Below are 25,655 nucleotides of genomic sequence, written 5' to 3'. Positions count from 1 at the left end.
TTTCCGTTGCGGGAAAATGAAAGCTTTCATTTCTCCCCATGTATGACAGTCCCATCCAAGAGATGTAGTTTAGCAGAGTTGTTGATTTCTCTAGACCGCGCGGAAGGCTTTTCACACATTTCAGAGGCAATACCAGAAACATCGAGAGAAAGCGTCTGGTAAGCAGCACTGATCTAGCGCAATGTTGTATCCAGCTGGTCACAGTGTTCGAAAGGCCAGGGTGGAAACATCGCAGCTACAACTAAAAATCAATTCAAATCAACTTCTTAGAAGTGCTATAGGGGAATGTTGAATAAAGTGTTTCTAGCTAACCCTAGTTTGTTAAGTCCCATATAGGCGAACTACCTACAGTTTGCTGAACTAATCTGCAGATGAGGGCTCATGCAGAGCTTTTGAAAGCTTTCCGTTGCGGGAAAAAGAAAGCTTTCATTTCTCCCCATGTATGACAGTCCCACCCAAGAGATGTAGTTGACCAGAGTTGCTGGTTTCTCTAGACTGCGCGGAAGGCTTTTCACACATTTCAGAGGCAATACCAAAAACATCGAGAGAAAGCTTCTGGTAAGCAGCACTGATCTAGCGGAATGGTGTATCCAGCTGGTCACAGTGTTCGAATGGCCAGGTTGCAAACATCTCAGCTACAGCAAGAAATCACTTCAAATCAACTTCTTAGAAGTGCTATAGGGGAATGTTGAATGAAGTGTTTCTAACTAGCCACAGTTTCTTAAGTCACATATAGGCAAACTTCGTACAATTTTCTAAACTTATCTCCGAACGAGGGCTTATGCAGAGCATTTACAAGCTTTCCGTTGCGAGAAAACGAAAGCTTTCATTTTTCCCAATGTATGAGAGTCCTACCAAGAAGCTGTTGTTGAACAGAGTTGATGCTTTTCTAGAACGTGCGAAAGGCTTTTCACACATTTCAGAGGCAATACCAGAATCCTCGAGCTAAGGGGTCTGGAAAGCAGAATATATCCAGCTGAATGTAGTATCCAGCTGGTCACACTGTTCGAATGGCGCAGTGTGCAGACATCTCAGCTACAACTAAAAATCAGTTCAAACCAACTTCTTAGAAGTGCTACAGGGGAATTTTGAATGAAATGTTTCTAGCTAACCCTAGTTTGTTAAGTCCCATATAGGTGTACTCCCTACAGTTTGCTGAACTAATGTCCAGATGAGGGCTCATGCAGAGCTCTTGAAACCGTTCCGTTGCGGGAAAATGAAAGCTTTCATTTCTCCCCATGTATGACAGTTCCACCCAAAAGATGTAGTTGAACAGAGTTGTTGGTTGCTCTAGACCGCGCGGAAGGCTTTTCACACATTTCAGAGGCAATACCAAAAACATCGAGAGAAAGCGTCTGGTAAGCAGCACTAATCTAGCGCAATGTTGTATCCAGCTGGTCAGAGTGTTCGAGTGGCCAGAGTGCAAACATCTCAGCTACAACTAAAAATCCATTCAAAGCACATTCTTAGAAGTTCTATAGGGGAATGTTGAATGAAGTGTTTCTACCTAACCCTAGTTTGTTAAGTCCCATATAGGCGAACTCCCTACAATTTTCTGAACTAATCTCCAGATGAGGGCTCATGCAGAGCTCTTGAAACCTTTCCGTTGCGGGAAAATGAAAGCTTTCATTTCTCCCCATGTATGACAGTCCCATCCAAGAGATGTAGTTTAGCAGAGTTGTTGATTTCTCTAGACCGCGCGGAAGGCTTTTCACACATTTCAGAGGCAATACCAGAAACATCGAGAGAAAGCGTCTGGTATGCAGCACTGACCTATCGGAATGTTGTATCCAGCTGGTCAGAGTGTTCGAATGGCCAGGGTGCAAACATCTCAACTACAGTTAAAACTCAATTCAAATCAACTTCTTAGAAGTGCTATAGGGGAATGTTGACTAGTGTTTCTATCTAACCCTAGTTTGTTAAGTCCCATATAGGCGAACTCCTTACAGTTTGCTGAACTAATCTCCAGATGAGGGCTCATGCATAGCTTTTGAAAGTTTTCGGTTGCGGGAAAATGAAAGCTTTCATTTCTCCCAGCCAAGAGTTGTAGTTGAACAGAGTAGTTGTTTTCTCTAGTCCGCGCGGAAGGCTTTTCACACATTTCAGAGGCAATACCAGAATCCTCGAGCTAAGGGGTCTGGAAAGCAGAACTTATCCAGCTGAATGTAGTATCCAGCTGGTCACAGTGTTCGAATGGCGCAAACATCTCAGCTACAACCAGAAAGCGTCCGGTAAGCACTGATCTAGCGCAATGTTGTATCCAGCTGGTCACAGTGTTCGAATGGCCAGGGTGGAAACATCTCAGCTACAGCTAAAAATCAATTCAAATCAACATCTTAGAAGTCCTATAGGGGAATGTTGAATAAAGTGTTTCTAGCTAACCCTAGTTTGTTAAGTCCCATATAGGCGAACTACCTACAGTTTCCTGAATTAATCTGCAGATAAGGGCTCATGCAGAGCTTTTGAAAGCTTTACGTTGCGGGAAAAAGAAAGCTTTCATTTCTCCCCATGTATGACAGTCCCACCCAAGACATGTAGTTGACCAGAGTTGGTTTCTCTAAAGCGCGCGGAAGGCTTTTCACACATTTCAGAGGCAATACCAAAAACATCGAGAGAAAGCTTCTGGTAAGCAGCACTGATCTAGCGGAATGGTGTATCCAGCTGGTCACAGTGTTCGAATGGCCAGGTTGCAAACATCTCAGCTACAGCAAGAAATCACTTCAAATCAACTTCTTAGAAGTGCTATAGGGGAATGTTGAATGAAGTGTTTCTAACTAGCCACAGTTTCTTAAGTCACATATAGGCAAACTTCGTACAATTTTCTAAACTTATCTCCGAACGAGGGCTTATGCAGAGCATTTACAAGCTTTCCGTTGCGAGAAAACGAAAGCTTTCATTTTTCCCAATGTATGAGAGTCCTACCAAGAAGCTGTTGTTGAACAGAGTTGATGCTTTTCTAGAACGTGCGAAAGGCTTTTCACACATTTCAGAGGCAATACCAGAATCCTCGAGCTAAGGGGTCTGGAAAGCAGAATATATCCAGCTGAATGTAGTATCCAGCTGGTCACACTGTTCGAATGGCGCAGTGTGCAGACATCTCAGCTACAACTAAAAATCAGTTCAAACCAACTTCTTAGAAGTGCTACAGGGGAATTTTGAATGAAATGTTTCTAGCTAACCCTAGTTTGTTAAGTCCCATATAGGTGTACTCCCTACAGTTTGCTGAACTAATGTCCAGATGAGGGCTCATGCAGAGCTCTTGAAACCGTTCCGTTGCGGGAAAATGAAAGCTTTCATTTCTCCCCATGTATGACAGTTCCACCCAAAAGATGTAGTTGAACAGAGTTGTTGGTTGCTCTAGACCGCGCGGAAGGCTTTTCACACATTTCAGAGGCAATACCAAAAACATCGAGAGAAAGCGTCTGGTAAGCAGCACTAATCTAGCGCAATGTTGTATCCAGCTGGTCAGAGTGTTCGAGTGGCCAGAGTGCAAACATCTCAGCTACAACTAAAAATCCATTCAAAGCACATTCTTAGAAGTTCTATAGGGGAATGTTGAATGAAGTGTTTCTACCTAACCCTAGTTTGTTAAGTCCCATATAGGCGAACTCCCTACAATTTTCTGAACTAATCTCCAGATGAGGGCTCATGCAGAGCTCTTGAAACCTTTCCGTTGCGGGAAAATGAAAGCTTTCATTTCTCCCCATGTATGACAGTCCCATCCAAGAGATGTAGTTTAGCAGAGTTGTTGATTTCTCTAGACCGCGCGGAAGGCTTTTCACACATTTCAGAGGCAATACCAGAAACATCGAGAGAAAGCGTCTGGTATGCAGCACTGACCTATCGGAATGTTGTATCCAGCTGGTCAGAGTGTTCGAATGGCCAGGGTGCAAACATCTCAACTACAGTTAAAACTCAATTCAAATCAACTTCTTAGAAGTGCTATAGGGGAATGTTGACTAGTGTTTCTATCTAACCCTAGTTTGTTAAGTCCCATATAGGCGAACTCCTTACAGTTTGCTGAACTAATCTCCAGATGAGGGCTCATGCATAGCTTTTGAAAGTTTTCGGTTGCGGGAAAATGAAAGCTTTCATTTCTCCCAGCCAAGAGTTGTAGTTGAACAGAGTAGTTGTTTTCTCTAGTCCGCGCGGAAGGCTTTTCACACATTTCAGAGGCAATACCAGAATCCTCGAGCTAAGGGGTCTGGAAAGCAGAACTGATCCAGCTGAATGTAGTATCCAGCTGGTCACAGTGTTCGAATGGCGCAAACATCTCAGCTACAACCAGAAAGCGTCCGGTAAGCACTGATCTAGCGCAATGTTGTATCCAGCTGGTCACAGTGTTCGAATGGCCAGGGTGGAAACATCTCAGCTACAGCTAAAAATCAATTCAAATCAACTTCTTAGAAGTCCTATAGGGGAATGTTGAATAAAGTGTTTCTAGCTAACCCTAGTTTGTTAAGTCCCATATAGGCGAACTACCTACAGTTTCCTGAATTAATCTGCAGATAAGGGCTCATGCAGAGCTTTTGAAAGCTTTACGTTGCGGGAAAAAGAAAGCTTTCATTTCTCCCCATGTATGACAGTCCCACCCAAGACATGTAGTTGACCAGAGTTGGTTTCTCTAAAGCGCGCGGAAGGCTTTTCACACATTTCAGAGGCAATACCAAAAACATCGAGAGAAAGCTTCTGGTAAGCAGCACTGATCTAGCGGAATGGTGTATCCAGCTGGTCACAGTGTTCGAATGGCCAGGTTGCAAACATCTCAGCTACAGCAAGAAATCAATTCAAATCAACTTCTTAGAAGTGCTATAGGGGAATGTTGAATGAAGTGTTTCTAACTAGCCACAGTTTCTTAAGTCACATATAGGCAAACTCCGTACAGTCTGTTGAACTTGTCTCCAGATGAGGGCTCTTGCAGAGCTTTTGAAAGCTTTCCGTTGCGGGAAAAAGAAAGCTTTCATTTCTCCCCATGTATGACAGTCCCACCCAAGACATGTAGTTGACCAGAGTTGTTGGTTTCTCTAGAGCGCGCGGAAGGCTTTTCACACATTTCGGAGGCAATACCAGAAACATCGAGAGAAAGCGTCTGGTAAGCAGCACTGATCTAGCGCAATGTTGTATCCAGCTGGTCACAGTGTTCGAAAGGCCAGGGTGGAAACATCGCAGCTACAACTAAAAATCAATTCAAATCAACTTCGTAGAAGTGCTATAGGGGAATGTTGAATGAAGTGTTTCTAGCTAACCCTAGTTTGTTAAGTCCCATATAGGCGAACTACCTACAGTTTGCGGAACTAATCTCCAGATGAGGGCTCATGCAGAGCTCTTGAAACCTTTCCGTTGCGGGAAAATGAAAGCTTTCATTTCTCCCCATGTATGACAGTCCCATCCAAGAGATGTAGTTTAGCAGAGTTGTTGATTTCTCTAGACCGCGCGGAAGGCTTTTCACACATTTCAGAGGCAATACCAGAAACATCGAGAGAAAGCGTCTGGTATGCAGCACTGACCTATCGGAATGTTGTATCCAGCTGGTCAGAGTGTTCGAATGGCCAGGGTGCAAACATCTCAACTACAGTTAAAACTCAATTCAAATCAACTTCTTAGAAGTGCTATAGGGGAATGTTGACTAGTGTTTCTATCTAACCCTAGTTTGTTAAGTCCCATATAGGCGAACTCCTTACAGTTTGCTGAACTAATCTCCAGATGAGGGCTCATGCATAGCTTTTGAAAGTTTTCGGTTGCGGGAAAATGAAAGCTTTCATTTCTCCCAGCCAAGAGTTGTAGTTGAACAGAGTAGTTGTTTTCTCTAGTCCGCGCGGAAGGCTTTTCACACATTTCAGAGGCAATACCAGAATCCTCGAGCTAAGGGGTCTGGAAAGCAGAACTTATCCAGCTGAATGTAGTATCCAGCTGGTCACAGTGTTCGAATGGCGCAAACATCTCAGCTACAACCAGAAAGCGTCCGGTAAGCACTGATCTAGCGCAATGTTGTATCCAGCTGGTCACAGTGTTCGAATGGCCAGGGTGGAAACATCTCAGCTACAGCTAAAAATCAATTCAAATCAACATCTTAGAAGTCCTATAGGGGAATGTTGAATAAAGTGTTTCTAGCTAACCCTAGTTTGTTAAGTCCCATATAGGCGAACTACCTACAGTTTCCTGAATTAATCTGCAGATAAGGGCTCATGCAGAGCTTTTGAAAGCTTTACGTTGCGGGAAAAAGAAAGCTTTCATTTCTCCCCATGTATGACAGTCCCACCCAAGACATGTAGTTGACCAGAGTTGGTTTCTCTAAAGCGCGCGGAAGGCTTTTCACACATTTCAGAGGCAATACCAAAAACATCGAGAGAAAGCTTCTGGTAAGCAGCACTGATCTAGCGGAATGGTGTATCCAGCTGGTCACAGTGTTCGAATGGCCAGGTTGCAAACATCTCAGCTACAGCAAGAAATCACTTCAAATCAACTTCTTAGAAGTGCTATAGGGGAATGTTGAATGAAGTGTTTCTAACTAGCCACAGTTTCTTAAGTCACATATAGGCAAACTTCGTACAATTTTCTAAACTTATCTCCGAACGAGGGCTTATGCAGAGCATTTACAAGCTTTCCGTTGCGAGAAAACGAAAGCTTTCATTTTTCCCAATGTATGAGAGTCCTACCAAGAAGCTGTTGTTGAACAGAGTTGATGCTTTTCTAGAACGTGCGAAAGGCTTTTCACACATTTCAGAGGCAATACCAGAATCCTCGAGCTAAGGGGTCTGGAAAGCAGAATATATCCAGCTGAATGTAGTATCCAGCTGGTCACACTGTTCGAATGGCGCAGTGTGCAGACATCTCAGCTACAACTAAAAATCAGTTCAAACCAACTTCTTAGAAGTGCTACAGGGGAATTTTGAATGAAATGTTTCTAGCTAACCCTAGTTTGTTAAGTCCCATATAGGTGTACTCCCTACAGTTTGCTGAACTAATGTCCAGATGAGGGCTCATGCAGAGCTCTTGAAACCGTTCCGTTGCGGGAAAATGAAAGCTTTCATTTCTCCCCATGTATGACAGTTCCACCCAAAAGATGTAGTTGAACAGAGTTGTTGGTTGCTCTAGACCGCGCGGAAGGCTTTTCACACATTTCAGAGGCAATACCAAAAACATCGAGAGAAAGCGTCTGGTAAGCAGCACTAATCTAGCGCAATGTTGTATCCAGCTGGTCAGAGTGTTCGAGTGGCCAGAGTGCAAACATCTCAGCTACAACTAAAAATCCATTCAAAGCACATTCTTAGAAGTTCTATAGGGGAATGTTGAATGAAGTGTTTCTACCTAACCCTAGTTTGTTAAGTCCCATATAGGCGAACTCCCTACAATTTTCTGAACTAATCTCCAGATGAGGGCTCATGCAGAGCTCTTGAAACCTTTCCGTTGCGGGAAAATGAAAGCTTTCATTTCTCCCCATGTATGACAGTCCCATCCAAGAGATGTAGTTTAGCAGAGTTGTTGATTTCTCTAGACCGCGCGGAAGGCTTTTCACACATTTCAGAGGCAATACCAGAAACATCGAGAGAAAGCGTCTGGTATGCAGCACTGACCTATCGGAATGTTGTATCCAGCTGGTCAGAGTGTTCGAATGGCCAGGGTGCAAACATCTCAACTACAGTTAAAACTCAATTCAAATCAACTTCTTAGAAGTGCTATAGGGGAATGTTGACTAGTGTTTCTATCTAACCCTAGTTTGTTAAGTCCCATATAGGCGAACTCCTTACAGTTTGCTGAACTAATCTCCAGATGAGGGCTCATGCATAGCTTTTGAAAGTTTTCGGTTGCGGGAAAATGAAAGCTTTCATTTCTCCCAGCCAAGAGTTGTAGTTGAACAGAGTAGTTGTTTTCTCTAGTCCGCGCGGAAGGCTTTTCACACATTTCAGAGGCAATACCAGAATCCTCGAGCTAAGGGGTCTGGAAAGCAGAACTGATCCAGCTGAATGTAGTATCCAGCTGGTCACAGTGTTCGAATGGCGCAAACATCTCAGCTACAACCAGAAAGCGTCCGGTAAGCACTGATCTAGCGCAATGTTGTATCCAGCTGGTCACAGTGTTCGAATGGCCAGGGTGGAAACATCTCAGCTACAGCTAAAAATCAATTCAAATCAACTTCTTAGAAGTCCTATAGGGGAATGTTGAATAAAGTGTTTCTAGCTAACCCTAGTTTGTTAAGTCCCATATAGGCGAACTACCTACAGTTTCCTGAATTAATCTGCAGATAAGGGCTCATGCAGAGCTTTTGAAAGCTTTACGTTGCGGGAAAAAGAAAGCTTTCATTTCTCCCCATGTATGACAGTCCCACCCAAGACATGTAGTTGACCAGAGTTGGTTTCTCTAAAGCGCGCGGAAGGCTTTTCACACATTTCAGAGGCAATACCAAAAACATCGAGAGAAAGCTTCTGGTAAGCAGCACTGATCTAGCGGAATGGTGTATCCAGCTGGTCACAGTGTTCGAATGGCCAGGTTGCAAACATCTCAGCTACAGCAAGAAATCAATTCAAATCAACTTCTTAGAAGTGCTATAGGGGAATGTTGAATGAAGTGTTTCTAACTAGCCACAGTTTCTTAAGTCACATATAGGCAAACTCCGTACAGTCTGTTGAACTTGTCTCCAGATGAGGGCTCTTGCAGAGCTTTTGAAAGCTTTCCGTTGCGGGAAAAAGAAAGCTTTCATTTCTCCCCATGTATGACAGTCCCACCCAAGACATGTAGTTGACCAGAGTTGTTGGTTTCTCTAGAGCGCGCGGAAGGCTTTTCACACATTTCGGAGGCAATACCAGAAACATCGAGAGAAAGCGTCTGGTAAGCAGCACTGATCTAGCGCAATGTTGTATCCAGCTGGTCACAGTGTTCGAAAGGCCAGGGTGGAAACATCGCAGCTACAACTAAAAATCAATTCAAATCAACTTCGTAGAAGTGCTATAGGGGAATGTTGAATGAAGTGTTTCTAGCTAACCCTAGTTTGTTAAGTCCCATATAGGCGAACTACCTACAGTTTGCGGAACTAATCTGCAGATGAGGGCTCATGCAGAGCTTTTGAAAGCTTTCCGTTGCGGGAAAAAGAAAGCTTTCATTTCTCCCCATGTATGACAGTCCCACCCAAGAGATGTAGTTGAACAGAGTTGCTGGTTTCTCTAGACTGCGCGGAAGGCTTTTCACACATTTCAGAGGCAATACCAAAAACATCGAGAGAAAGCTTCTGGTAAGCAGCACTGATCTAGCGGAATGGTGTATCCAGCTGGTCACAGTGTTCGAATGGCCAGGTTGCAAACATCTCAGCTACAGCAAGAAATCACTTCAAATCAACTTCTTAGAAGTGCTATAGGGGAATGTTGAATGAAGTGTTTCTAACTAGCCACAGTTTCTTAAGTCACATATAGGCAAACTTCGTACAATTTTCTAAACTTATCTCCGAACGAGGGCTTATGCAGAGCATTTACAAGCTTTCCGTTGCGAGAAAACGAAAGCTTTCATTTTTCCCAATGTATGAGAGTCCTACCAAGAAGCTGTTGTTGAACAGAGTTGATGCTTTTCTAGAACGTGCGAAAGGCTTTTCACACATTTCAGAGGCAATACCAGAATCCTCGAGCTAAGGGGTCTGGAAAGCAGAATATATCCAGCTGAATGTAGTATCCAGCTGGTCACAGTGTTCGAATGGCCAGGGTGCAAACATCTCAACTACAGTTAAAACTCAATTCAAATCAACTTCTTAGAAGTGCTATAGGGGAATGTTGACTAGTGTTTCTATCTAACCCTAGTTTGTTAAGTCCCATATAGGCGAACTCCTTACAGTTTGCTGAACTAATCTCCAGATGAGGGCTCATGCATAGCTTTTGAAAGTTTTCGGTTGCGGGAAAATGAAAGCTTTCATTTCTCCCAGCCAAGAGTTGTAGTTGAACAGAGTAGTTGTTTTCTCTAGTCCGCGCGGAAGGCTTTTCACACATTTCAGAGGCAATACCAGAATCCTCGAGCTAAGGGGTCTGGAAAGCAGAACTGATCCAGCTGAATGTAGTATCCAGCTGGTCACAGTGTTCGAATGGCGCAAACATCTCAGCTACAACCAGAAAGCGTCCGGTAAGCACTGATCTAGCGCAATGTTGTATCCAGCTGGTCACAGTGTTCGAATGGCCAGGGTGGAAACATCTCAGCTACAGCTAAAAATCAATTCAAATCAACTTCTTAGAAGTCCTATAGGGGAATGTTGAATAAAGTGTTTCTAGCTAACCCTAGTTTGTTAAGTCCCATATAGGCGAACTACCTACAGTTTCCTGAATTAATCTGCAGATAAGGGCTCATGCAGAGCTTTTGAAAGCTTTACGTTGCGGGAAAAAGAAAGCTTTCATTTCTCCCCATGTATGACAGTCCCACCCAAGACATGTAGTTGACCAGAGTTGGTTTCTCTAAAGCGCGCGGAAGGCTTTTCACACATTTCAGAGGCAATACCAAAAACATCGAGAGAAAGCTTCTGGTAAGCAGCACTGATCTAGCGGAATGGTGTATCCAGCTGGTCACAGTGTTCGAATGGCCAGGTTGCAAACATCTCAGCTACAGCAAGAAATCAATTCAAATCAACTTCTTAGAAGTGCTATAGGGGAATGTTGAATGAAGTGTTTCTAACTAGCCACAGTTTCTTAAGTCACATATAGGCAAACTCCGTACAGTCTGTTGAACTTGTCTCCAGATGAGGGCTCTTGCAGAGCTTTTGAAAGCTTTCCGTTGCGGGAAAAAGAAAGCTTTCATTTCTCCCCATGTATGACAGTCCCACCCAAGACATGTAGTTGACCAGAGTTGTTGGTTTCTCTAGAGCGCGCGGAAGGCTTTTCACACATTTCGGAGGCAATACCAGAAACATCGAGAGAAAGCGTCTGGTAAGCAGCACTGATCTAGCGCAATGTTGTATCCAGCTGGTCACAGTGTTCGAAAGGCCAGGGTGGAAACATCGCAGCTACAACTAAAAATCAATTCAAATCAACTTCGTAGAAGTGCTATAGGGGAATGTTGAATGAAGTGTTTCTAGCTAACCCTAGTTTGTTAAGTCCCATATAGGCGAACTACCTACAGTTTGCGGAACTAATCTGCAGATGAGGGCTCATGCAGAGCTTTTGAAAGCTTTCCGTTGCGGGAAAAAGAAAGCTTTCATTTCTCCCCATGTATGACAGTCCCACCCAAGAGATGTAGTTGAACAGAGTTGCTGGTTTCTCTAGACTGCGCGGAAGGCTTTTCACACATTTCAGAGGCAATACCAAAAACATCGAGAGAAAGCTTCTGGTAAGCAGCACTGATCTAGCGGAATGGTGTATCCAGCTGGTCACAGTGTTCGAATGGCCAGGTTGCAAACATCTCAGCTACAGCAAGAAATCACTTCAAATCAACTTCTTAGAAGTGCTATAGGGGAATGTTGAATGAAGTGTTTCTAACTAGCCACAGTTTCTTAAGTCACATATAGGCAAACTTCGTACAATTTTCTAAACTTATCTCCGAACGAGGGCTTATGCAGAGCATTTACAAGCTTTCCGTTGCGAGAAAACGAAAGCTTTCATTTTTCCCAATGTATGAGAGTCCTACCAAGAAGCTGTTGTTGAACAGAGTTGATGCTTTTCTAGAACGTGCGAAAGGCTTTTCACACATTTCAGAGGCAATACCAGAATCCTCGAGCTAAGGGGTCTGGAAAGCAGAATATATCCAGCTGAATGTAGTATCCAGCTGGTCACAGTGTTCGAATGGCGCAGTGTGCAGACATCTCAGCTACAACTAAAAATCAGTTCAAACCAACTTCTTAGAAGTGCTACAGGGGAATTTTGAATGAAATGTTTCTAGCTAACCCTAGTTTGTTAAGTCCCATATAGATGTACTCCCTACAGTTTGCTGAACTAATGTCCAGATGAGGGCTCATGCAGAGCTCTTGAAACCGTTCCGTTGCGGGAAAATGAAAGCTTTCATTTCTCCCCATGTATGACAGTTCCACCCAAAAGATGTAGTTGAACAGAGTTGTTGGTTGCTCTAGACCGCGCGGAAGGCTTTTCACACATTTCAGAGGCAATACCAAAAACATCGAGAGAAAGCGTCTGGTAAGCAGCACTAATCTAGCGCAATGTTGTATCCAGCTGGTCAGAGTGTTCGAGTGGCCAGAGTGCAAACATCTCAGCTACAACTAAAAATCCATTCAAAGCACATTCTTAGAAGTTCTATAGGGGAATGTTGAATGAAGTGTTTCTACCTAACCCTAGTTTGTTAAGTCCCATATAGGCGAACTCCCTACAGTTTTCTGAACTAATCTCCAGATGAGGGCTCATGCAGAGCTCTTGAAACCTTTCCGTTGCGGGAAAATGAAAGCTTTCATTTCTCCCCATGTATGACAGTCCCATCCAAGAGATGTAGTTTAGCAGAGTTGTTGATTTCTCTAGACCGCGCGGAAGGCTTTTCACACATTTCAGAGGCAATACCAGAAACATCGAGAGAAAGCGTCTGGTATGCAGCACTGACCTATCGGAATGTTGTATCCAGCTGGTCAGAGTGTTCGAATGGCCAGGGTGCAAACATCTCAACTACAGTTAAAACTCAATTCAAATCAACTTCTTAGAAGTGCTATAGGGGAATGTTGACTAGTGTTTCTATCTAACCCTAGTTTGTTAAGTCCCATATAGGCGAACTCCTTACAGTTTGCTGAACTAATCTCCAGATGAGGGCTCATGCATAGCTTTTGAAAGTTTTCGGTTGCGGGAAAATGAAAGCTTTCATTTCTCCCAGCCAAGAGTTGTAGTTGAACAGAGTAGTTGTTTTCTCTAGTCCGCGCGGAAGGCTTTTCACACATTTCAGAGGCAATACCAGAATCCTCGAGCTAAGGGGTCTGGAAAGCAGAACTTATCCAGCTGAATGTAGTATCCAGCTGGTCACAGTGTTCGAATGGCGCAAACATCTCAGCTACAACCAGAAAGCGTCCGGTAAGCACTGATCTAGCGCAATGTTGTATCCAGCTGGTCACAGTGTTCGAATGGCCAGGGTGGAAACATCTCAGCTACAGCTAAAAATCAATTCAAATCAACTTCTTAGAAGTCCTATAGGGGAATGTTGAATAAAGTGTTTCTAGCTAACCCTAGTTTGTTAAGTCCCATATAGGCGAACTACCTACAGTTTCCTGAATTAATCTGCAGATAAGGGCTCATGCAGAGCTTTTGAAAGCTTTACGTTGCGGGAAAAAGAAAGCTTTCATTTCTCCCCATGTATGACAGTCCCACCCAAGACATGTAGTTGACCAGAGTTGGTTTCTCTAAAGCGCGCGGAAGGCTTTTCACACATTTCAGAGGCAATACCAAAAACATCGAGAGAAAGCTTCTGGTAAGCAGCACTGATCTAGCGGAATGGTGTATCCAGCTGGTCACAGTGTTCGAATGGCCAGGTTGCAAACATCTCAGCTACAGCAAGAAATCAATTCAAATCAACTTCTTAGAAGTGCTATAGGGGAATGTTGAATGAAGTGTTTCTAACTAGCCACAGTTTCTTAAGTCACATATAGGCAAACTCCGTACAGTCTGTTGAACTTGTCTCCAGATGAGGGCTCTTGCAGAGCTTTTGAAAGCTTTCCGTTGCGGGAAAAAGAAAGCTTTCATTTCTCCCCATGTATGACAGTCCCACCCAAGACATGTAGTTGACCAGAGTTGTTGGTTTCTCTAGAGCGCGCGGAAGGCTTTTCACACATTTCGGAGGCAATACCAGAAACATCGAGAGAAAGCGTCTGGTAAGCAGCACTGATCTAGCGCAATGTTGTATCCAGCTGGTCACAGTGTTCGAAAGGCCAGGGTGGAAACATCGCAGCTACAACTAAAAATCAATTCAAATCAACTTCGTAGAAGTGCTATAGGGGAATGTTGAATGAAGTGTTTCTAGCTAACCCTAGTTTGTTAAGTCCCATATAGGCGAACTACCTACAGTTTGCGGAACTAATCTGCAGATGAGGGCTCATGCAGAGCTTTTGAAAGCTTTCCGTTGCGGGAAAAAGAAAGCTTTCATTTCTCCCCATGTATGACAGTCCCACCCAAGACATGTAGTTGACCAGAGTTGTTGGTTTCTCTAGAGCGCGCGGAAGGCTTTTCACACATTTCGGAGGCAATACCAGAAACATCGAGAGAAAGCGTCTGGTAAGCAGCACTGATCTAGCGCAATGTTGTATCCAGCTGGTCACAGTGTTCGAAAGGCCAGGGTGGAAACATCTCAGCTACAGCTAAAAATCAATTCAAATCAACTTCTTAGAAGTCCTATAGGGGAATGTTGAATGACGTGTTTCTAGCTAACCCTAGTTTGTTAAGTCCCATATAGGCGAACTACCTACAGTTTGCGGAACTAATCTGCAGATGAGGGCTCATGCAGAGCTTTTGAAAGCTTTCCGTTGCGGGAAAAAGAAAGCTTTCATTTCTCCCCATGTATGACAGTCCCACCCAAGACATGTAGTTGACCAGAGTTGTTGGTTTCTCTAGAGCGCGCGGAAGGCTTTTCACACATTTCGGAGGCAATACCAGAAACATCGAGAGAAAGCGTCTGGTAAGCAGCACTGATCTAGCGCAATGTTGTATCCAGCTGGTCACAGTGTTCGAAAGGCCATGGTGGAAACATCGCAGCTACAACTAAAAATCAATTCAAATCAACTTCTTAGAAGTGCTATAGGGGAATGTTGAATGAAGTGTTTCTAGCTAACCCTAGTTTGTTAAGTCCCATATAGGCGAACTACCTACAGTTTGCGGAACTAATCTGCAGATGAGGGCTCATGCAGAGCTTTTGAAAGCTTTCCGTTGCGGGAAAAAGAAAGCTTTCATTTCTCCCCATGTATGACAGTCCCACCCAAGAGATGTAGTTGAACAGAGTTGCTGGTTTCTCTAGACTGCGCGGAAGGCTTTTCACACATTTCAGAGGCAATACCAAAAACATCGAGAGAAAGCTTCTGGTAAGCAGCACTGATCTAGCGGAATGGTGTATCCAGCTGGTCACAGTGTTCGAATGGCCAGGTTGCAAACATCTCAGCTACAGCAAGAAATCAATTCAAATCAACTTCTTAGAATTGCTATAGGGGAATGTTGAATGAAGTGTTTCTAACTAGCCACAGTTTCTTAAGTCACATATAGGCAAACTTCGTACAATTTTCTAAACTTATCTCCGAACGAGGGCTTATGCAGAGCATTTACAAGCTTTCCGTTGCGAGAAAACGAAAGCTTTCATTTTTCCCAATGTATGAGAGTCCTACCAAGAAGCTGTTGTTGAACAGAGTTGATGCTTTTCTAGAACGTGCGAAAGGCTTTTCACACATTTCAGAGGCAATACCAGAATCCTCGAGCTAAGGGGTCTGGAAAGCAGAATATATCCAGCTGAATGTAGTATCCAGCTGGTCACAGTGTTCGAATGGCGCAGTGTGCAGACATCTCAGCTACAACTAAAAATCAGTTCAAACCAACTTCTTAGAAGTGCTACAGGGGAATTTTGAATGAAATGTTTCTAGCTAACCCTAGTTTGTTAAGTCCCATATAGATGTACTCCCTACAGTTTGCTGAACTAATGTCCAGATGAGGGCTCATGCAGAGCTCTTGAAACCGTTCCGTTGCGGGAAAATGAAAGCTTTCATTTCTCCCCATGTATGACAGTTCCACCCAAAAGATGTAGTTGAACAGAGTTGTTGGTTGCTCTAGACCGCGCGGAAGGCTTTTCACACATTTCAGAGGCAATACCAAAAACATCGAGAGAAAGCGTCTGGTAAGCAGCACTAATCTAGCGCAATGTTGTATCCAGCTGGTCAGAGTGTTCGAGTGGCCAGAGTGCAAACATCTCAGCTACAACTAAAAATCCATTCAAAGCACATTCTTAGAAGTTCTATAGGGGAATGTTGAATGAAGTGTTTCTACCTAACCCTAGTTTGTTAAGTCCCATATAGGCGAACTCCCTACAGTTTTCTGAACTAATCTCCAGATGAGGGCTCATGCAGAGCTCTTGAAACCTTTCCGTTGCGGGAAAATGAAAGCTTTCATTTCTCCCCATGTATGACAGTCCCATCCAAGAGATGTAGTTTAGCAGAGTTGTTGATTTCTCTAGACCGCGCGGAAGGCTTTTCACACATTTCAGAGGCAATACCAGAAACATCGAGAGAAAGCGTCTGGTATGCAGCACTGACCTATCGGAATGTTGTATCCAGCTGGTCAGAGTGTTCGAATGGCCAGGGTGCAAACATCTCAACTACAGTTAAAACTCAATTCAAATCAACTTCTTAGAAGTGCTATAGGGGAATGTTGACTAGTGTTTCTATCTAACCCTAGTTTGTTAAGTCCCATATAGGCGAACTCCTTACAGTTTGCTGAACTAATCTCCAGATGAGGGCTCATGCATAGCTTTTGAAAGTTTTCGGTTGCGGGAAAATGAAAGCTTTCATTTCTCCCAGCCAAGAGTTGTAGTTGAACAGAGTAGTTGTTTTCTCTAGTCCGCGCGGAAGGCTTTTCACACATTTCAGAGGCAATACCAGAATCCTCGAGCTAAGGGGTCTGGAAAGCAGAACTTATCCAGCTGAATGTAGTATCCAGCTGGTCACAGTGTTCGAATGGCGCAAACATCTCAGCTACAACCAGAAAGCGTCCGGTAAGCACTGATCTAGCGCAATGTTGTATCCAGCTGGTCACAGTGTTCGAATGGCCAGGGTGGAAACATCTCAGCTACAGCTAAAAATCAATTCAAATCAACTTCTTAGAAGTCCTATAGGGGAATGTTGAATAAAGTGTTTCTAGCTAACCCTAGTTTGTTAAGTCCCATATAGGCGAACTACCTACAGTTTCCTGAATTAATCTGCAGATAAGGGCTCATGCAGAGCTTTTGAAAGCTTTCCGTTGCGGGAAAAAGAAAGCTTTCATTTCTCCCCATGTATGACAGTCCCACCCAAGACATGTAGTTGACCAGAGTTGTTGGTTTCTCTAGAGCGCACGGAAGGCTTTTCACACATTTCGGAGGCAATACCAGAAACATCGAGAGAAAGCGTCTGGTAAGCAGCACTGATCTAGCGCAATGTTGTATCCAGCTGGTCACAGTGTTCGAAAGGCCAGGGTGGAAACATCGCAGCTACAACTAAAAATCAATTCAAATCAACTTCGTAGAAGTGCTATAGGGGAATGTTGAATGAAGTGTTTCTAGCTAACCCTAGTTTGTTAAGTCCCATATAGGCGAACTACCTACAGTTTGCGGAACTAATCTGCAGATGAGGGCTCATGCAGAGCTTTTGAAAGCTTTCCGTTGCGGGAAAAAGAAAGCTTTCATTTCTCCCCATGTATGACAGTCCCACCCAAGACATGTAGTTGACCAGAGTTGTTGGTTTCTCTAGAGCGCGCGGAAGGCTTTTCACACATTTCGGAGGCAATACCAGAAACATCGAGAGAAAGCGTCTGGTAAGCAGCACTGATCTAGCGCAATGTTGTATCCAGCTGGTCACAGTGTTCGAAAGGCCAGGGTGGAAACATCGCAGCTACAACTAAAAATCAATTCAAATCAACTTCTTAGAAGTGCTATAGGGGAATGTTGAATGAAGTGTTTCTAGCTAACCCTAGTTTGTTAAGTCCCATATAGGCGAACTACCTACAGTTTGCGGAACTAATCTGCAGATGAGGGCTCATGCAGAGCTTTTGAAAGCTTTCCGTTGCGGGAAAAAGAAAGCTTTCATTTCTCCCCATGTATGACAGTCCCACCCAAGAGATGTAGTTGAACAGAGTTGCTGGTTTCTCTAGACTGCGCGGAAGGCTTTTCACACATTTCAGAGGCAATACCAAAAACATCGAGAGAAAGCTTCTGGTAAGCAGCACTGATCTAGCGGAATGGTGTATCCAGCTGGTCACAGTGTTCGAATGGCCAGGTTGCAAACATCTCAGCTACAGCAAGAAATCAATTCAAATCAACTTCTTAGAATTGCTATAGGGGAATGTTGAATGAAGTGTTTCTAACTAGCCACAGTTTCTTAAGTCACATATAGGCAAACTTCGTACAATTTTCTAAACTTATCTCCGAACGAGGGCTTATGCAGAGCATTTACAAGCTTTCCGTTGCGAGAAAACGAAAGCTTTCATTTTTCCCAATGTATGAGAGTCCTACCAAGAAGCTGTTGTTGAACAGAGTTGATGCTTTTCTAGAACGTGCGAAAGGCTTTTCACACATTTCAGAGGCAATACCAGAATCCTCGAGCTAAGGGGTCTGGAAAGCAGAATATATCCAGCTGAATGTAGTATCCAGCTGGTCACAGTGTTCGAATGGCGCAGTGTGCAGACATCTCAGCTACAACTAAAAATCAGTTCAAACCAACTTCTTAGAAGTGCTACAGGGGAATTTTGAATGAAATGTTTCTAGCTAACCCTAGTTTATTAAGTCCCATATAGGTGTACTCCCTACAGTTTTCTGAACTAATCTCCAGATGAGGGCTCATGCAGAGCTCTTGAAACCTTTCCGTTGCGGGAAAATGAAAGCTTTCATTTCTCCCCATGTATGACAGTCCCATCCAAGAGATGTAGTTTAGCAGAGTTGTTGATTTCTCTAGACCGCGCGGAAGGCTTCTCACACATTTCAGAGGCAATACCAGAAACATCGAGAGAAAGCGTCTGGTATGCAGCACTGACCTATCGGAATGTTGTATCCAGCTGGTCAGAGTGTTCGAATGGCCAGGGTGCAAACATCTCAACTACAGTTAAAACTCAATTCAAATCAACTTCTTAGAAGTGCTATAGGGGAATGTTGACTAGTGTTTCTATCTAACCCTAGTTTGTTAAGTCCCATATAGGCGAACTCCTTACAGTTTGCTGAACTAATCTCCAGATGAGGGCTCATGCATAGCTTTTGAAAGTTTTCGGTTGCGGGAAAATGAAAGCTTTCATTTCTCCCAGCCAAGAGTTGTAGTTGAACAGAGTAGTTGTTTTCTCTAGTCCGCGCGGAAGACTTTTCACACATTTCAGAGGCAATACCAGAATCCTCGAGCTAAGGGGTCTGGAAAGCAGAACTTATCCAGCTGAATGTAGTATCCAGCTGGTCACAGTGTTCGAATGGCGCAAACATCTCAGCTACAACCAGAAAGCGTCCGGTAAGCACTGATCTAGCGCAATGTTGTATCCAGCTGGTCACAGTGTTCGAATGGCCAGGGTGGAAACATCTCAGCTACAGCTAAAAATCAATTCAAATCAACTTCTTAGAAGTCCTATAGGGGAATGTTGAATAAAGTGTTTCTAGCTAACCCTAGTTTGTTAAGTCCCATATAGGCGAACTACCTACAGTTTCCTGAATTAATCTGCAGATAAGGGCTCATGCAGAGCTTTTGAAAGCTTTACGTTGCGGGAAAAAGAAAGCTTTCATTTCTCCCCATGTATGACAGTCCCACCCAAGACATGTAGTTGACCAGAGTTGGCTTTTCACACATTTCAGAGGCAATACCAAAAACATCGAGAGAAAGCTTCTGGTAAGCAGCACTGATCTAGCGGAATGGTGTATCCAGCTGGTCACAGTGTTCGAATGGCCAGGTTGCAAACATCTCAGCTACAGCAAGAAATCAATTCAAATCAACTTCTTAGAAGTGCTATAGGGGAATGTTGAATGAAGTGTTTCTAACTAGCCACAGTTTCTTAAGTCACATATAGGCAAACTCCGTACAGTCTGTTGAACTTGTCTCCAGATGAGGGCTCTTGCAGAGCTTTTGAAAGCTTTCCGTTGCGGGAAAAAGAAAGCTTTCATTTCTCCCCATGTATGACAGTCCCACCCAAGACATGTAGTTGACCAGAGTTGTTGGTTTCTCTAGAGCGCGCGGAAGGCTTTTCACACATTTCGGAGGCAATACCAGAAACATCGAGAGAAAGCGTCTGGTAAGCAGCACTGATCTAGCGCAATGTTGTATCCAGCTGGTCACAGTGTTCGAAAGGCCAGGGTGGAAACATCGCAGCTACAACTAAAAATCAATTCAAATCAACTTCGTAGAAGTGCTATAGGGGAATGTTGAATGAAGTGTTTCTAGCTAACCCTAGTTTGTTAAGTCCCATATAGGCGAACTACCTACAGTTTGCGGAACTAATCTGCAGATGAGGGCTCATGCAGAGCTTTTGAAAGCTTTCCGTTGCGGGAAAAAGAAAGCTTTCATTTCTCCCCATGTATGACAGTCCCACCCAAGACATGTAGTTGACCAGAGTTGTTGGTTTCTCTAGAGCGCGCGGAAGGCTTTTCACACATTTCGGAGGCAATACCAGAGACATCGAGAGAAAGCGTCTTGTAAGCAGCACTGATCTAGCGCAATGTTGTATCCAGCTGGTCACAGTGTTCGAAAGGCCAGGGTGGAAACATCGCAGCTACAACTAAAAATCAATTCAAATCAACTTCTTAGAAGTGCTATAAAGGAATGTTGAATGAAGTGTTTCTAGCTAACCCTAGTTTGTTAAGTCCCATATAGGCGAACTACCTACAGTTTGCGGAACTAATCTGCAGATGAGGGCTCATGCAGAGCTTTTGAAAGCTTTCCGTTGCGGGAAAAAGAAAGCTTTCATTTCTCCCCATGTATGACAGTCCCACCCAAGAGATGTAGTTGAACAGAGTTGCTGGTTTCTCTAGACTGCGCGGAAGGCTTTTCACACATTTCAGAGGCAATACCAAAAACATCGAGAGAAAGCTTCTGGTAAGCAGCACTGATCTAGCGGAATGGTGTATCCAGCTGGTCACAGTGTTCGAATGGCCAGGTTGCAAACATCTCAGCTACAGCAAGAAATCAATTCAAATCAACTTCTTAGAATTGCTATAGGGGAATGTTGAATGAAGTGTTTCTAACTAGCCACAGTTTCTTAAGTCACATATAGGCAAACTTCGTACAATTTTCTAAACTTATCTCCGAACGAGGGCTTATGCAGAGCATTTACAAGCTTTCCGTTGCGAGAAAACGAAAGCTTTCATTTTTCCCAATGTATGAGAGTCCTACCAAGAAGCTGTTGTTGAACAGAGTTGATGCTTTTCTAGAACGTGCGAAAGGCTTTTCACACATTTCAGAGGCAATACCAGAATCCTCGAGCTAAGGGGTCTGGAAAGCAGAATATATCCAGCTGAATGTAGTATCCAGCTGGTCACAGTGTTCGAATGGCGCAGTGTGCAGACATCTCAGCTACAACTAAAAATCAGTTCAAACCAACTTCTTAGAAGTGCTACAGGGGAATTTTGAATGAAATGTTTCTAGCTAACCCTAGTTTGCTAAGTCCCATATAGGTGAACTCCCTACAGTTTGCTGAACTAATGTCCAGATGAGGGCTCATGCAGAGCTCTTGAAACCGTTCCGTTGCGGGAAAATGAAAGCTTTCATTTCTCCCCATGTATGACAGTTCCACCCAAAAGATGTAGTTGAACAGAGTTGTTGGTTGCTCTACACCGCGCGGAAGGATTTTCACACATTTCAGAGGCAATACCAAAAACATCGAGAGAAAGCGTCTGGTAAGCAGCACTAATCTAGCGCAATGTTGTATCCAGCTGGTCAGAGTGTTCGAGTGGCCAGAGTGCAAACATCTCAGCTACAACTAAAAATCCATTCAAAGCACATTCTTAGAAGTGCTATAGGGGAATGTTGAATGAAGTGTTTCTACCTAACCCTAGTTTGTTAAGTCCCATATAGGCGAACTCCCTACAATTTTCTGAACTAATCTCCAGATGAGGGCTCATGCAGAGCTCTTGAAACCTTTCCGTTGCGGGAAAATGAAAGCTTTCATTTCTCCCCATGTATGACAGTCCCATCCAAGAGATGTAGTTTAGCAGAGTTGTTGATTTCTCTAGACCGCGCGGAAGGCTTTTCACACATTTCAGAGGCAATACCAGAAACATCGAGAGAAAGCGTCTGGTATGCAGCACTGACCTATCGGAATGTTGTATCCAGCTGGTCAGAGTGTTCGAATGGCCAGGGTGCAAACATCTCAACTACAGTTAAAACTCAATTCAAATCAACTTCTTAGAAGTGCTATAGGGGAATGTTGACTAGTGTTTCTATCTAACCCTAGTTTGTTAAGTCCCATATAGGCGAACTCCTTACAGTTTGCTGAACTAATCTCCAGATGAGGGCTCATGCATAGCTTTTGAAAGTTTTCGGTTGCGGGAAAATGAAAGCTTTCATTTCTCCCAGCCAAGAGTTGTAGTTGAACAGAGTAGTTGTTTTCTCTAGTCCGCGCGGAAGGCTTTTCACACATTTCAGAGGCAATACCAGAATCCTCGAGCTAAGGGGTCTGGAAAGCAGAACTTATCCAGCTGAATGTAGTATCCAGCTGGTCACAGTGTTCGAATGGCGCAAACATCTCAGCTACAACCAGAAAGCGTCCGGTAAGCACTGATCTAGCGCAATGTTGTATCCAGCTGGTCACAGTGTTCGAATGGCCAGGGTGGAAACATCTCAGCTACAGCTAAAAATCAATTCAAATCAACATCTTAGAAGTCCTATAGGGGAATGTTGAATAAAGTGTTTCTAGCTAACCCTAGTTTGTTAAGTCCCATATAGGCGAACTACCTACAGTTTCCTGAATTAATCTGCAGATAAGGGCTCATGCAGAGCTTTTGAAAGCTTTACGTTGCGGGAAAAAGAAAGCTTTCATTTCTCCCCATGTATGACAGTCCCACCCAAGACATGTAGTTGACCAGAGTTGGTTTCTCTAAAGCGCGCGGAAGGCTTTTCACACATTTCAGAGGCAATACCAAAAACATCGAGAGAAAGCTTCTGGTAAGCAGCACTGATCTAGCGGAATGGTGTATCCAGCTGGTCACAGTGTTCGAATGGCCAGGTTGCAAACATCTCAGCTACAGCAAGAAATCACTTCAAATCAACTTCTTAGAAGTGCTATAGGGGAATGTTGAATGAAGTGTTTCTAACTAGCCACAGTTTCTTAAGTCACATATAGGCAAACTTCGTACAATTTTCTAAACTTATCTCCGAACGAGGGCTTATGCAGAGCATTTACAAGCTTTCCGTTGCGAGAAAACGAAAGCTTTCATTTTTCCCAATGTATGAGAGTCCTACCAAGAAGCTGTTGTTGAACAGAGTTGATGCTTTTCTAGAACGTGCGAAAGGCTTTTCACACATTTCAGAGGCAATACCAGAATCCTCGAGCTAAGGGGTCTGGAAAGCAGAATATATCCAGCTGAATGTAGTATCCAGCTGGTCACACTGTTCGAATGGCGCAGTGTGCAGACATCTCAGCTACAACTAAAAATCAGTTCAAACCAACTTCTTAGAAGTGCTACAGGGGAATTTTGAATGAAATGTTTCTAGCTAACCCTAGTTTGTTAAGTCCCATATAGGTGTACTCCCTACAGTTTGCTGAACTAATGTCCAGATGAGGGCTCATGCAGAGCTCTTGAAACCGTTCCGTTGCGGGAAAATGAAAGCTTTCATTTCTCCCCATGTATGACAGTTCCACCCAAAAGATGTAGTTGAACAGAGTTGTTGGTTGCTCTAGACCGCGCGGAAGGCTTTTCACACATTTCAGAGGCAATACCAAAAACATCGAGAGAAAGCGTCTGGTAAGCAGCACTAATCTAGCGCAATGTTGTATCCAGCTGGTCAGAGTGTTCGAGTGGCCAGAGTGCAAACATCTCAGCTACAACTAAAAATCCATTCAAAGCACATTCTTAGAAGTTCTATAGGGGAATGTTGAATGAAGTGTTTCTACCTAACCCTAGTTTGTTAAGTCCCATATAGGCGAACTCCCTACAATTTTCTGAACTAATCTCCAGATGAGGGCTCATGCAGAGCTCTTGAAACCTTTCCGTTGCGGGAAAATGAAAGCTTTCATTTCTCCCCATGTATGACAGTCCCATCCAAGAGATGTAGTTTAGCAGAGTTGTTGATTTCTCTAGACCGCGCGGAAGGCTTTTCACACATTTCAGAGGCAATACCAGAAACATCGAGAGAAAGCGTCTGGTATGCAGCACTGACCTATCGGAATGTTGTATCCAGCTGGTCAGAGTGTTCGAATGGCCAGGGTGCAAACATCTCAACTACAGTTAAAACTCAATTCAAATCAACTTCTTAGAAGTGCTATAGGGGAATGTTGACTAGTGTTTCTATCTAACCCTAGTTTGTTAAGTCCCATATAGGCGAACTCCTTACAGTTTGCTGAACTAATCTCCAGATGAGGGCTCATGCATAGCTTTTGAAAGTTTTCGGTTGCGGGAAAATGAAAGCTTTCATTTCTCCCAGCCAAGAGTTGTAGTTGAACAGAGTAGTTGTTTTCTCTAGTCCGCGCGGAAGGCTTTTCACACATTTCAGAGGCAATACCAGAATCCTCGAGCTAAGGGGTCTGGAAAGCAGAACTGATCCAGCTGAATGTAGTATCCAGCTGGTCACAGTGTTCGAATGGCGCAAACATCTCAGCTACAACCAGAAAGCGTCCGGTAAGCACTGATCTAGCGCAATGTTGTATCCAGCTGGTCACAGTGTTCGAATGGCCAGGGTGGAAACATCTCAGCTACAGCTAAAAATCAATTCAAATCAACTTCTTAGAAGTCCTATAGGGGAATGTTGAATAAAGTGTTTCTAGCTAACCCTAGTTTGTTAAGTCCCATATAGGCGAACTACCTACAGTTTCCTGAATTAATCTGCAGATAAGGGCTCATGCAGAGCTTTTGAAAGCTTTACGTTGCGGGAAAAAGAAAGCTTTCATTTCTCCCCATGTATGACAGTCCCACCCAAGACATGTAGTTGACCAGAGTTGGTTTCTCTAAAGCGCGCGGAAGGCTTTTCACACATTTCAGAGGCAATACCAAAAACATCGAGAGAAAGCTTCTGGTAAGCAGCACTGATCTAGCGGAATGGTGTATCCAGCTGGTCACAGTGTTCGAATGGCCAGGTTGCAAACATCTCAGCTACAGCAAGAAATCAATTCAAATCAACTTCTTAGAAGTGCTATAGGGGAATGTTGAATGAAGTGTTTCTAACTAGCCACAGTTTCTTAAGTCACATATAGGCAAACTCCGTACAGTCTGTTGAACTTGTCTCCAGATGAGGGCTCTTGCAGAGCTTTTGAAAGCTTTCCGTTGCGGGAAAAAGAAAGCTTTCATTTCTCCCCATGTATGACAGTCCCACCCAAGACATGTAGTTGACCAGAGTTGTTGGTTTCTCTAGAGCGCGCGGAAGGCTTTTCACACATTTCGGAGGCAATACCAGAAACATCGAGAGAAAGCGTCTGGTAAGCAGCACTGATCTAGCGCAATGTTGTATCCAGCTGGTCACAGTGTTCGAAAGGCCAGGGTGGAAACATCGCAGCTACAACTAAAAATCAATTCAAATCAACTTCGTAGAAGTGCTATAGGGGAATGTTGAATGAAGTGTTTCTAGCTAACCCTAGTTTGTTAAGTCCCATATAGGCGAACTACCTACAGTTTGCGGAACTAATCTCCAGATGAGGGCTCATGCAGAGCTCTTGAAACCTTTCCGTTGCGGGAAAATGAAAGCTTTCATTTCTCCCCATGTATGACAGTCCCATCCAAGAGATGTAGTTTAGCAGAGTTGTTGATTTCTCTAGACCGCGCGGAAGGCTTTTCACACATTTCAGAGGCAATACCAGAAACATCGAGAGAAAGCGTCTGGTATGCAGCACTGACCTATCGGAATGTTGTATCCAGCTGGTCAGAGT

Source organism: Pelodiscus sinensis, chromosome 32 (genome assembly GCF_052426305.1).
Source record: "Pelodiscus sinensis isolate ZL-2025 chromosome 32, ASM5242630v1, whole genome shotgun sequence".
NCBI classification, from domain to species: domain Eukaryota; kingdom Metazoa; phylum Chordata; order Testudines; family Trionychidae; genus Pelodiscus; species Pelodiscus sinensis.
This window is presented reverse-complemented; position numbering follows the sequence as displayed.